Below are 14,077 nucleotides of genomic sequence, written 5' to 3'. Positions count from 1 at the left end.
TTGACCGTAATATTCCCTTTAACCCTTTAAAGCCGGTGGGAGTGGGCACGCTCTGTTTTGCGTAACTATTTTTAAATCCCAGTAGCTCTGCAACCGCGTAAGCTAGAGCAATATTTTTTTTTGCATATGAAACCGGACGAGTTGTACTTACATCTTATGCCATCAGCTTCCACATATAGCTTTGCAAAAACTGCATAAAAACCGCTTGCAGCAACAAAAACATAATATTCCAGAAGCTTTGCTGATCCGATCAGCTGTTCGTAACACTTCCTAGTTGGAATAGACGTCAGCATGAACTATCGCATGTCCGCCATTACCTGGCCGAAACTGGAAGTGACGTCATTTTTGCGGAAATGTAGTTTTTTTTTTTACCATCAGGGCCTCATGAGCCTATACTGGTGTTTTTAAAAGTTATGTTTGACTTTATGACTTTCTGTGTGGTTTCTGGGATGCTTAGGACTCATATTGCACTGCTGGAAATAGTTTATTTTGATGCATATGCTGCTTTTTTGCAAATTTGCATTATAATATTTATTTTCGTTTCTCCTGCAGTGTATAAAAATTGGTGTATTTCAAAAATAAAACTATGAAGACACTCAAAATAAATTTCCTGTGGTGGGAAACTATTTTGTGCAACTTTTTTGTATTTACAGTTTTGAGGGATAAGCCTCTTAAATTTCTCTAACTAGAAATATATGTTAAAAAAACAAAACCGATTTTCAATTTTTTTGTAGTTTATTGCACTTTTTTGCAATTTATGTAATTACTATGCACTTAATGCAGACATATCATTAAAATTTGGGCTGTAATGGTTGTATTGATGTATAGCAACTTGAAATGCTCCCAAAAATGGCTCCACAGCATGTAAACATATAATATAAGCTCTGGCGGACTTGGTTCTATGGTAGGTCTTAAAGGGTTAATGAGAGGGATCTTGGTCTGGAGGGTTAGTTACTTCACACAAGCAATGAGTCTGAAGCTCGCAGGTCAAAGGTCAGCTGCCGCACTGTATATAACAATTCAACAGTAGACAGTGTAAAGGAATTTCTTTTACTTATGTATTAATCAAATTATTCTATTGTATGATACCTTGGTGCCACTGGATTTTAACATGTCTCACAGTCATACTGTAAGACAAATGGTGGGGGTGTAGTAAGGAAGTTGGGGGAAGCAGACAACTCCACAGGAAGAATCTTTTGTCTCGTCTCTGAGAGTGTGAACCTTAATGATAAGGATTTTGAAAGGGACTCAGGCGCAGGCCAGGTTTTTCTGTTATGCGAAAGACGGTGCGTTTATTTACAGTGAGCACAATCACCAAGTGGCTATATACAATGTGCAGGGAAAAGGGGTCCGGGTCGCCAGGGTTCGTGGGGAAACAGGGTTAGGGGAAAAGGTGCTCCACACTCTTTGTACAACCACTCCTCTCCAGTTCCAGAAACGATCTACACACAAGAGGTCAGGTTAGCGGGATAATCACAAAAGCTTTAAAGATTCAGGTTTGCAGATACACAAGCTGACTGACGCTGATAGCTCAACGATCCAGCGCAGACTAACGTAGACCCGCCATCTTAAGTAGTGCAGCAATCAGCTGGGATCGGCGGCCGGTGCGGTGATGAGAGCAGGTGTGTGGGCCAGCAGGAGGAGTTCGCAATGAGCATCGCCGCGGCGAGAGGAGGAGAGGGAGGAGCAAAAGAAAACCACAAACATATTGCCTAATAGAGGGTCGACCAGCGAGGCACAGGCACCATGACACTTATGGTGTGAAACAGCTGTGTGCTGCCTTTTGTTCTTGTGGAAGGTGTTTAAGTGAGAGCCATGCTAAGCTCAGGGAGACTCTGCCGTCTGCCCCGCGGTCATGCAGGCTCTCCACCAAGCTTGGTTTTCTGTTCTTTGTGTTTGATTAGAGTGTTAGCTACCGCTCGTCTGCAGGCTTTATTTAAATGGAAAACTTCCACAACACTGGGAATTATAATTATTGTAATTATATATGTAAATACATATACTGTGAAAATAAACATTCATATTTTACTGTAACTCTTTTTAATGAACTCAATCTCTGCCTGATACTGCAAGTGTTAGCCTCCACCTTTATCATGACTGTGGTGCATGCACTGATCTCATTAATGATGCCACTGATTAATGAGCTCTTTCAGTTTCCAAATCACTGACTTTATTCCTGTTGAACAAGAGTTTAAACATGGCTTAATTTATTCAACAATAAAATGCAATGCAACATTAGAAAGCCATCACTTTGTGAACAACTTGATAAAGAAAGAAATGTAAAGTATTTTTTTCCCAGTACTTTAAAATTAAAAATGCCTCCACAGACTATACAGGTTTGCTCAGGGAAAGTCTCTGGTACAATGCACGGTACATGTTTTATCATCTAATATTTAACCTATGAATGCTGAAATTAACATGATTGTGTATAACTGTTGTTTGGAGTGAATGCTTTTTATTGTTTTTATCTTGTGTGTGTGATTTACTTTCAACAGAATGGTCTTAAAAGAGATCTGGATCTCTGTATAAATACAGCTTAATACTCCCAAAGTAAAATGTCTTTCTTAAATGTTTATTTGAGAACGAGGAACCCTTAATACTCACGTTATAAAAGCACCAAGCTGTTCTTTGTTGTTTATATGGTCCTTGACAGTGGCGGTCCTAGCCTGTTTGGCACCCTGGGCGAACACTCCCTCTGCGCCCCCCCCCCCCCCCCCCGCCCCCCCTACACACACACACACATAAAACATATTAAGGATTATACATTAACATAAAACTGTTGTCGGAACCATACTGAATTTCACCAGAGAAACACACACACACACATATGAAGAGAGAGAGAGAGTATGCATAGTATGCAAACAGCTACCAAACAGCATCATAATTCATCATACAATGAGAACAGGACAAAACAACAACTGACAACGACTAATTAATATTAAAATCTGTAACATAATGTATTGTTTGGAGTTTAGTCTGTTACTGTTACTATTTTTACCATTTCTTTTTGGAGCAACTGTAATCCACATAGGCCATCCTAAAGCGCTTTATAAATGCAATCCATTATTATTATTATTATTAATAATAAAGTATTCTGATTCAAACAAACATCTGTGCAAATGATAAGTCTGTATCATGATGTCTGGTGTTTTCGTGTTTGTTGGTTTGTTTTTATTTTGTTTTATTTTGCGAGTTGGTTATTAGATGCTGCTCCAGCCAGCCGGCGACTCCCCCGCCGCCCCGCCCTCTCCTCCCTGTGCAGCAAGCAGCAGGCGCACCTCGCAAACGGAGGGCGCCGCGATCTCCTATCGGGGGCTCAGCCTGACCAGAGTCTCTTTTTTTATGCCTTATTGTGTTGTACATTTCATTGTTTTTCTTATGCTACCTGTTCTGACCTGTCTCCCCAATGTGATGTTGTGTACGGTTGGAGAAGGTCCCATTTTGCTGCAGGCAACTGCAAGTGACAAATAAAGGCTTCATTCATCATCACCATCATCAACTGAACCTCTGAATGTCCACCTGTGGACTCAACCTGACCAGCTGTTAGAGGTACCGTGCTTGTTGGGTCTGCGCTTCCACAGGACCCGCTGGTTTAGAAACTGCCTGTTAATGAAGCAAGACGAACAGCTTTTACTTGCTAGCAAGGGAGGCTGGTCAGAACCAGGCTCTTGGAGCTGAACGTTCCTCGCCTGTCTCCCAGCCAGCATCAAATAACACAGCTAACTCTGACATCACAGCATGTAGCCCCGCTCTTTTAAGCTGATGTTAGTTTATGAAAATGTTAAAAACTGTAAGACTCAGCACTGAGCCCTGTTAGAGCAACCTACGACCTTGAAAATCGTGTTTAAAATGCTGTCTGTAAACACATCAGTGCAGATATTAACAAGTTGATTTATGAAACTGAGTTAAAAGAATTGAGACAGGGTAATTAAAATGATACTATTAATTCTGTTATTTCTTATGTCACTACCCTCTGCCAAGGCAAACAGGGCAGTGACATAAGGTAACAATACATCCCTGAAGCCTCGCAGAGCTTTAAACATCAAAAGAAAGGCTCCTTCTTTTTGGCTTTAAGTCTGTTTGACCCAAGGTATCTATTGAGTTCCAACTTAAAAGTCAGGTCATTCAATTCCTCAAGATCTTTTAAATAGATCATCAGTTTTAGATATGAAGTCTTTGTATTTGACCTGAGAAGATGCAGATGAATAAAGGTTACATGTTAAGTTTATAACATGGAAAAGTTTCTTTAATACTGATTTTAGCATCTTTGCATTCAACGTCTTGCATCAGTTGTCATGATGCAGCTGTGTGCAGGGCGGAATTGGACCCAAACGCAAAGTCACTGGAAACAGGATTGAACTAAAAATGGCAGCTTTTATTGCCAAACAGAAAACAGAGCAAGTAAGAAACACAGAGACCAACAACAAGGAGACACAGAGGGCAGCTACTAAATAATCAGAAAACTAAACAGAATACAAGAAACCCAAACTAAGACACTAGACTATAGAATAAACTAGGGCAACAAAGAAAACAAAGAAAATACAAAACTCTGAGACACAAGAAACTCAAAACTGGGTCACTAACCCAGGACCGTGAAGTCAGTAAGAAGTAATTGCCTCAGTTTTTTCTTTTCTTGTGTAAGCTACTAAAATAAGAAGTGTTTCCCCTTCTTTAATCCATCTAGTTCTGGATCAGGTTTAGACTGGAAAAAAGTCAACCCTGACATTTTTGGTCCAGGTGACCCACAATGGTCAATCGACTGCCCACCAGTTGTGAAGGCAATGCTAAAGCTGAATAGTACATGCAGACACTGCTTGTATCTGCTGCTGTAACTTCACAGTTTACTGAACACAGCTAAATGCAACGTTACCATATAACCTGTTTTCAACAAAGGTTTCACTCTGTCCGGTGTTGATGGAATGATTCAGGCTGTACTCGTCAGGCTTCCCATCGACCACACGCATTTCAGTCACAAACCCCGTGACTGACAAAAAGGGAAGCAGCAGAAGAAAAGATGTGAAAAATACTGGATGATGATGATGGAGGATTAACCGTGGTGGTTAAACTGTTTCCTGTCTTTGTGGGCGTACTCACAGGGAAGTTTCCAGGCACGTCAGTCTTGGTGGCTAAAGTCTCCATTTTCCAACATGTATCGCTACGGGTGCAAAGACATAACATTAATCATCAGTGTAAATATTTTAATGCTGTCCAAATGGTGTTTGCTTTGTCTGTCCTCTCGCACTCAGAGGAAATGAGGACGACACCTTCAAACCCATTTTCAGTTGGCTCAACCATGGCCGGACTTCCTGTTGGCTTTGTGACAGCAAACCACTTGAAATTAGAGCAAACTCCAGTCAAGCACCAATTAAGCAGAAACCATGAAGGAGCACAGTACGACTCCCAGTAGGGCGCGAAGTGAAGCCATAGCTGCTGAAGAGCGAAGAAATGATGATGGAGGAGATCACAGATGAAGATCTGCTGCCTGGTGACTCTTTATATAGAAGAGTGAAATGATCTCCCCACCAACAGCTGCACGTATACAAACCCCAGGTGCTGGGATGGCTTTGAACATGTGACATTTTCTGCAAACACATGGTCAGTTTCATAACCACAAAGATTATTCCTGCAGCGGCAGGACTGTATCCACTGTGTGAGAGGTGAACGTCAGACAGTTCTTAGAAAACTGTTTCTCTTTTAAGCTTTTAACATCTCTTTTACCCCCATTTGTCTAAAACTGCTTGAAAGCCCTTCATGTAAGAGGTTTATTATCTGTGCAGGATGGAGCATCCTCAGAGTGAAAAGCTTTGTTCACACAGTTTTTTCCAAAGCTGACTGATTAGGAATCTCAAAGTTGGCTTTCCTCATAAGTAATACATGGTCTCAGTCAGGCTGGACATGATCACTCCTACAGGAAGTAAATGTACTATGATTTTATTTCACCTGTGAAATGATGAAAAACAGCAGAATAGCTCACGCTAACAAACGGGTGTTGAAATGTTTCATTTTCTGCTGTTTCACAGGTCAAAAAGGGCATTGAGCCAAACTGAAACTGAACTGCTGCTACTACTACTGTTGTAGTGCAGCATCTGCTGTGTGCTCAATCAGAGAACCTTCTGTACACAGCAGACAGAGGCTACTGGCACTTCAGTCCATCTGCTAGCTTTAAAAACTGGTTATTGAAGTGGCTTTGAAAACACTGATACACATTCTTTGCTACTGTCACAGGACAGGGATCCACCAGGGAATAGTTGTCAGGATAAAGAGCCTTCGCTTCTCTAAATATAAACTGGATACTTGTAGGAAACTTTGGGAAGCAGCATTTTTCCTCATATCGTCTAAATTGAAGTTAGCTCAGGTACTTCTTCCATATTTGCTCTACAGAAAGCCAAAAAGTTTGGAGCTCTGCAAACATTTCCAGCACAGCTGGATGTGTTTGTAACGTTGGTCACCTCTGTATCATCCCTCAGATTCTTTCTGCACAGCTTTGAAACCATGACACCACTAGTGATGCTGAGGAGATGTCCAGTTTAAATAGACCTTTATTCCTGGAAAACAAACACATGAAGTGATGCTGTTAAAGAAGAACATTTTATCGCACTAATGAATCAACCATCTGTATGTCTGTCAGTCTGTCTGTCAACAGTTCCTCTGATCTACTTCAGACTTGGTGGGTATTTTGTTTTTGCACCAGTCAAAGTCTATCACCGTGTTGCTTTGTCTGCTGTAAATCTGCCTGTACAAAGGGAAACATGCATGTTTTTAGATGCAAATTCACAACATGGGTGCATTTTTTTGGTCATCTTATATTTTATATTTATTTAATTCTATTATTTTTTGTATATGAATCTTTACAGTGTGTAGATACAAAGGCTTGATTAAAACAAAGGTCTCAGCTGTGCTGTTTGGGATGCACTCATATTTGTTTCAAAATGTAATAAATCAAAGGATTTTAGGCTTTTCATCCTTTTTATTTGGTTATAACAGCAGGTGGATAAAAACATGCAAGTGATGAATCTAATTTTGTGATATTATGAGCATTGTTAATAAAGAAAGAGCAGAGATAGTAAAGTAAAAAGGAAACAGGTGATGGACGTGAGATTTTCAGAACAAAAGCTCCTCAGTGAGACGATCACCTGGACACAAGGTCAGGCAGCTGGGACTCATCTAGAGAGGAAAATGGAAAAGTGATCTGTGCAGAACATCACTGTTGATTGCAGTTATTTACATCAAACTTCTTCTCTGAGATAAGAGCACCATTTCTGGGAAAGATGACAGTATTTCCAGGCTGGATGCTGGTTTGCAGGGAGAACTGAATGAAACTCTCCTGCACCTCAGCGCTGAGGTCCACACCTGTGAACACAGATGAGGTCAATCTGCTGCAGCACGTAGAGCTTTACTGATCAGAACAGGTTCAAAGGATTCAGCAGAGCGTAGAATCAGAGCTAAATGCCACATCACCATAGAGTTTGTTAACAACAGCTTTCTTTCCCCTTTGTCTCGATGGACTGAATCAGGGCAGACTCGTCATACTTCAACCACGTCACTGAGATGCCCCCAGCCTGACAAAGCAGCAGAAATGATGAAAGCAGAAACAGCAAACACACCACATGGTTCAGTTGTGTTTTTCTCTCTGTGTGTGCGCTCACGCCCACTTGTGTATGTGAACTTTCCACGTACCTCAGTTTGTTTCTCCAACATGAGCCATTAGGCTGAAAAAACATCACTAACACATGAATTCTTTCTCTTTTTTGTTATCACCTGTGATCATGTGTTTTATGTTTCTTTCATTTACGAGTTCTTGTATAGTTACGTGTAACTAGACTTCTATGATTGTTTTGTATACAGATCTGTACAAAGGATGTAAACACTTGATTAAAAAGGAGATCTCAGCTGTGTTGTTATGGATGGACTTCAACGTATTTGTCAAAAAAGAGAATAAAGCAAAGTGTTTTAGCTGTTTGGGAGTTTTTGTTTGATTCAATTCAGTTTTATTTATATGGAGTCAAATAATAACAAAGGCTCTAGAATAGCCCTGAGTTTGTCCAGGTGACACTCCTCTGAAGAACAAATACAAAGAGGAATAAGGGGATTAGTTTTCAAGTTTGGTTTCTTTCAAAATAAAAGCTGAAAGTACCATGTTTTGGAAGCATGATAATATTTTCAGCCAGGATGCCGGTCTCCAAGGAGAACTGCACCTCAGCACTGAGCTCCACATCACGCCCTGTGAAACCACAGATATAAATCTGCTGCAGTGAGAATAACTTTACCCAACACAAGTGTAGAATTAGACATTTGACTTTACCTAGAACCTGTTAACAACAAAGCTTTCATTGCCTCTGTTGTTGATGGTGTAAGTCATGTAGTACTAATCATACTTCACATCAGCCATGCACAAGTCAGAGTATCTCCAGGCTTTCAATAATAAAGCCAAGCAGATGATGTGAACATAGCAATAGTAAAATATGCATCATAATCAGTTGTATGTGTCAACTATGTGGCACCTCAGTCTTGTTGGCATGAAGAAAAGTTGTGTAACATGTAGCATAAGGGCTGCAAAGACATCATTTAAACAGCAGTCGTCTATTAGTCGTAACGTATCTCCTGTTAAATAGTTAAATGTCTCCATCTCTGTCCTCTCACAGCTCGGCGTATACCAACTCCAGGTCCCCAACAGCAGCTGTGGTAACAATGGCTGTGCCCATCAACACGCTGAAGCTGAGACTCCACCCATCACTATGGCGACTCCAATAGGGTTACCTGTCAGCTGTGGTAACGATGGCTGTGCCCATCAACACACTGAAGCTGAGACTCCACCCATCACTATGGCGACTCCAATAGGGTTACCTGTCAGCTGTGGACACATGAAAGGAAAACAGCAGAAACACAAGACATGTTTACTGGAACATTTCCTATTGACAGCTTAATGGAAAAGTGTGTTTAAACTTTTCTATTTTTTATTTTGTTTATGATTGGATTTATTGTGAAAGGAATTTCAAAGTTTTAATTTGACCTTTCCCCTGTTTTTCATACAGACTGGAGACGAATGGATGGTGCTTTCTTTGTTTGTTTAAAGATAATGAATAAAACTCTACAGACATCTTAAACCACCCTCGTTTCTATATATTTTCTTATATAAATGGAAAGTATATAAGACAAAAACTGAGCTATGATAGTAAGGACCCTGGAAGTCAGTCCACCTTTATTATTCAGCACAGCCTGAAGTCTCTTAGTCAAGCTTGTTTGTATTTTCTGTGAGGAAGTATTCAGCAGCAGCTCTTTTCTTGGATGTTGGTTCCCTTTGTTTCCATCCTCTGTTAAGATGTTTCAGTAATGTTGAGGTCTGGGGAGGCCAATCCATGACTGAAGTCCTGTGATGCTGCATACTGCATTAGCAGTTTGTTCATAGTGAAAAATGAAGCCACTGCCACTCAGACATTTGCACAGTGGATCAACTTCTGATGGTACTTTCCTGAATTCCACACCTATAATATGTTTGCACATACTGATGAATATTTGCAACTGATTTTCAGTCCAGTTCCTGTGTGACATACGCCAGTCTTTCTGCCTGTGTCCTTCCTTAAGAGTAGCCATCCTTCCACTGAGACTGTTTCTGATGAGGCTTCATTGAGCAGTAGATGGATCCCTCAGCTCATCTAATCCTCCTATTTCTTAACACATGACTGTCAGAAACTGTTAATCTGCTGCAGCTCTTTAACTCTTCCACTTCTTTTTTTGTAATCTCTTAGTTTCCTCATTTTTTAAGGTGGATCTGCACACCAAATCCAAAGTCAACAAGCTGTTATATAATGGAGTTGAACCTGTAATGGAGTTTGATTTAAACCAATCTAAGCATTTAAGTGAATGATGATGAGCAAAGATGGCGGAGGTGGTGGATGAAGATCCGGACAGCTGTGGTTGGCTCCTCGTATATAGCAGAGTGAGGTTGTGTTTGCACATTATTATAAAACCATGTTCACTATATATTTTAGCTGCAGACAATAACATTATTTGTTTTGCTGTGGTGATGTTATTCCACTTTGGTAAAATGGCAAAACGATAATTTCTTGCTGTTATTCACACATTATTCCAAGACCCTCAACATGAGCCTTGTAGTCCAACCATATAAAGACAAATAAATAGTTGTGTTTGTAACAGCTCGTGAACATGAATCGTTCCACATTACTTTAAAAACCATTGTAAACTAAACTGGAATAAATTAGTGTTTATAAATAGTTTTGTCTCAGTGTTTCAGTTCTTATCAGAGTCTCACATGTGATGAACCTTTAGCTCTGTTGTAAGCGTGTTGTTAGACCAGGTTTCCCTCATTTAAAAATAATCTCTCATTAGGAATGGATATGATGTCTAAGACATAGAAATGCTTATTATGGGTTCACTTGATGTCATTGAAAAGATGCACATAGGTAACGTGCAGGCCGTCCAGCTCCGAGGTTTATCTTCTCACCTCGAGTCTGCGACACTCTCTCCATGTCCTCTCAGATAAGGGCGCGCACATTTCTGCATGACCTTCTAAATTACAAAGAGCAATTCACAAACCAGAAGCTGACCATCACAAAACACTCATCACAAACCAAAAATGGCTCCACTGAGCGTCAAACTATCACCAGAATTTACTGATAATCTAAAGACTCACATAACTCATTTTGTCTTAGTTTGTCTTAGTTTGAGACATAAGTGCATGATTATAATACTGTGTAGTTAGATGAGACAGAGCTGATGCTTCCTCTTAATGATCCTCTTCATTGTTCCCGAGCCTCAGTAGTGGAAGCTACCATGGATAGAAAAACAATGACTCATCTTAAATCTCAAATGACCTCTTTGTCTCCAAAGAGCTGCTGATGTGTCCAATATGATCCACAAGCTTAAACTAGGATTATAAATGTGTGCAGTGATGTGTGTGAAACCTCTGAGGACTCACACGTGTGTGCTTCAGCCCACACACACATATGAAGCACTGCGATCTCACACACAACTATTTTACACATCCAACCTGAATCCTGATCATTTCTACAGTTTATTAAACTCAGCTTCACCTGAACATCAGTGATGAAGCTGCTCTGACTCCATCACAGCTCACAGCTGTTGGAATGAGTCAAACAATGAAGAAGGTTCAGAAACAGCTGATGATTTTACAGAAACATGATGCAAACATGAGAATGGACACATGATTTTTTTTGTTAACACACGCTGTTTATGTTTCACTTTGCATGACGTCACAGTCAACACTGTGACACCAGGGGGCGGTCATCACCAGCCTGAGGAAGTGTGCAGTGATAATGGGGGGAGACGCAGTATTGCGTGTACTGCAGTTGGACAGAAGGAAAAACTTCCTCCTGAAAATATTTTTATCCTTCCCAAAAGTGTTTAAGTAAAATGTTACAAATATATAAATACAATAAAACACAGGGTCTTACATAAAGTTTGTAATGCAGTTGTGCACTGAGCACCTGTCCAATGTTCCTTCCTCAGATGAGTGTCCAGCTGCTGAACACATTAACATCTGTTATGTAAATGTAGCCGAACACCAACCTGAGTACTGCTGGGAAAATAAAAAGGCAAACATCAAAAGTGCTGCATTATCTTATTTATTTTGAATGTTGACTTAGATCCACACCACGATTTATGAAATTATAGAAATAAAATAACAAAACTTGTCTGCTTCTTTAAAATTTATTTTATTACATCAAACCAGTGAAAACTGAAAAAAACAAAGAGCTGTTAGCATGTTTAGACCAACTTTGAGACAGAGACTGTAAAGTTCTGCACTTTAAATCCTGCCTGTGTTCCTGCAAATGATTCACACTGAAAGTATCTTAGTTTAGTATTAAGTGAGCCACAAAGCAGCTTAATAGCTTTAAAAAACAGTAAAAGTAAATGAAATTGCCAGTTTCAGTGTAGCTGGATCTGATTATTGGGGGGGGGGGGGGGGGGGGGGGGTCATGACCCCCGTAACCCCGCCTGGTCCTGAGGTCAAATCCACCATCTTTGTTTCAGTGCTGAGCTTCATGTTCTCCCGTGTTTGTGTGCGTCCTCTCCGGTACTCCGGCTTCCTCCCACAGTCCCAACACATGCAGTTAGTGGGGTCAGGTTAACTGTGAGTGGTTGTGTCTCTGTGTTATTCCACCTTAATCAATGACTTCCTGTTAGCATTAAGTGCTTCTGTAGGACTGATGTCATTTTCATGGGTTGATCATTTAAATGAAGCTGGACTCAGATGCAGTAAATAAGTTGATTGATCATTAATGAATAAAGCTGGTCAAATACATCATGTGGACACATGTGATTGTGTATTGTAGTATTGATCCCAATGCTGGTATTAGTCCTGGATCAATAACACTGGATGGATGCGTTCAGCATGGAGCCCCTGAGCTGTGTTACAGACAAACATGAAAACTGACAGGTCTGTGTCATTCACAGTCTGTAACACTTCTAAACAACAGAGGCTGACCCAAGTGCCTCAGAGCCAGGCACACTCACATCACAGCTCTCTAAATAAGCCAGTTTCAAAATAAGAGCTGAAAGCTGTGTTTGGTTGTGTTAGCTTATTATTGTGGAGACTAACATTCAGTGATCATGTGTTCAGACTCATAATGATTACTCTCAGAAATCCTGATCTTTGTATTTACTGTGTGTTGGATCAATAACTGAGATTCATCGTATCACACAGCTGTGCTGCTGCTGCTGTCAGCACATCTGGAACAATACGAGGTATCTGCTACCAGACTGAGCAGGACGTGAGACCTGTGGACTGTTTAAAGCTGTCCCTCCACAGCTCACTCAGACCTGATCCACACCTCAGTGATATTCTCTGACTTCCTCAGTAGAGACAGAAACCATTCAGATCTGGGACGATCAGCTGACTGATGATGTCACACAGACTGTGTTTTTCAGGAACAGTGATTCTGATGTGAGCCTGCTAGCTGACAGCAGACCTGATGAAACCACATGTTCACATCTGTGAGGACAGACTGGACTCTGACTGCACCTTGGTTCTCCTCAGAGGTCTGTACAGGAGCATGTCCACCCCCACTGAAGATCTCAGTCACTGTGAAACATAGAAAGCTGCTTGTGTAGCCTCTGCCTCACATGTAGATACAGCTACAGGTTTCTCTGTCAGTCAGACTGAAACAGTGTCCTGATGCTGCATCATTCAGCTCTGTGCCCCAGTCAGCATCACTGTGAGCTACCAGTGTCAGTGTTTCTGCCCTTTTCCTGTAACACTACACTCAGCACAGGCTCAGCTGGTATCCAGTGTTGGACTTTGGCTTCAGCTGCTGTGATAGATCCTCTAACATAGATCAGCTCTGCTACATGTTGTTAGATAAGTGCAGCTGCCTCTCATGTCCTGATGTTTCTCTGGGTCAGCAGCTTCTCCATCAGAGGTTCACATGGAACTGATCCAGTACCTCCAGTAACTGTGTTCTGTGCCTCACTGGTTCATCCTTCTGTCTGTGTGACGTCAGTCAGGTGTTGAAGTTAAACTCTGTAATCTTCACTGTGTCACAGAGTTCAGTGAGTCCCGTTATTCACAGTATCAATCAGATCATCAGAGAACAGCTGATCAGCAATCAGTGGTGCCAACAGCACCTCCTGTGGTGAGAGGATGCAATAATGCAATGTAGCATTTTTACACTGAACACTTCCAGTCATGGAAACTGTCTGTTGGATCTGTTTGACGTTGCTTTCTTGTGTTGCTTTCTTGGTTAGAGTTCCTCACAAATGTCCAGATTATTCTTCTAATGAGGCGTCGACCATGTTTTCAGTTCTTTGGAAGAAAACATCGCCCTTTGCCATCCTTACTTTTCCTTGACTTCTTCAAATGCAGCTGAACTCCAGCTGGTATTTTATTGGACTTTGCAGCTGTTTCTGGTCATCAGTTCATTCCTGCAAACCTCTGAACCTGAACAACAATGATGCTGCATTGCTGGCTGATCCCAAAAGGTTGATTCTGTTCATCTGGACGTTTTCAGAAACGTTTGCTCACTGATCAGGTGACTTCTTCAGTCTCAGCTGACTGCAGCTTTACAACCTTACAAACAGCACATTTGCACAATGACTG

General features: G+C 41.0%; 1 protein-coding gene across 2 annotated transcripts in view; it reads right to left on the bottom strand.

Annotated features, from left to right (window-relative positions):
* The window catches only part of LOC118453508 (NACHT, LRR and PYD domains-containing protein 3-like), a 454,485-nt gene that overhangs the window by 168,598 nt on the left and 271,810 nt on the right, over window positions 1-14,077 (bottom strand). The gene's annotated exons all lie outside the window — the stretch shown is intronic.

This window comes from Neolamprologus brichardi, chromosome 7, assembly GCF_056152115.1.
Source record: "Neolamprologus brichardi isolate AB-2024 chromosome 7, ASM5615211v1, whole genome shotgun sequence".
Classification (NCBI taxonomy): Eukaryota; Metazoa; Chordata; class Actinopteri; order Cichliformes; family Cichlidae; genus Neolamprologus; species Neolamprologus brichardi.
Note: the sequence above shows the minus strand (reverse complement) of the source record. Positions and strands in the feature narration are given on the sequence as shown.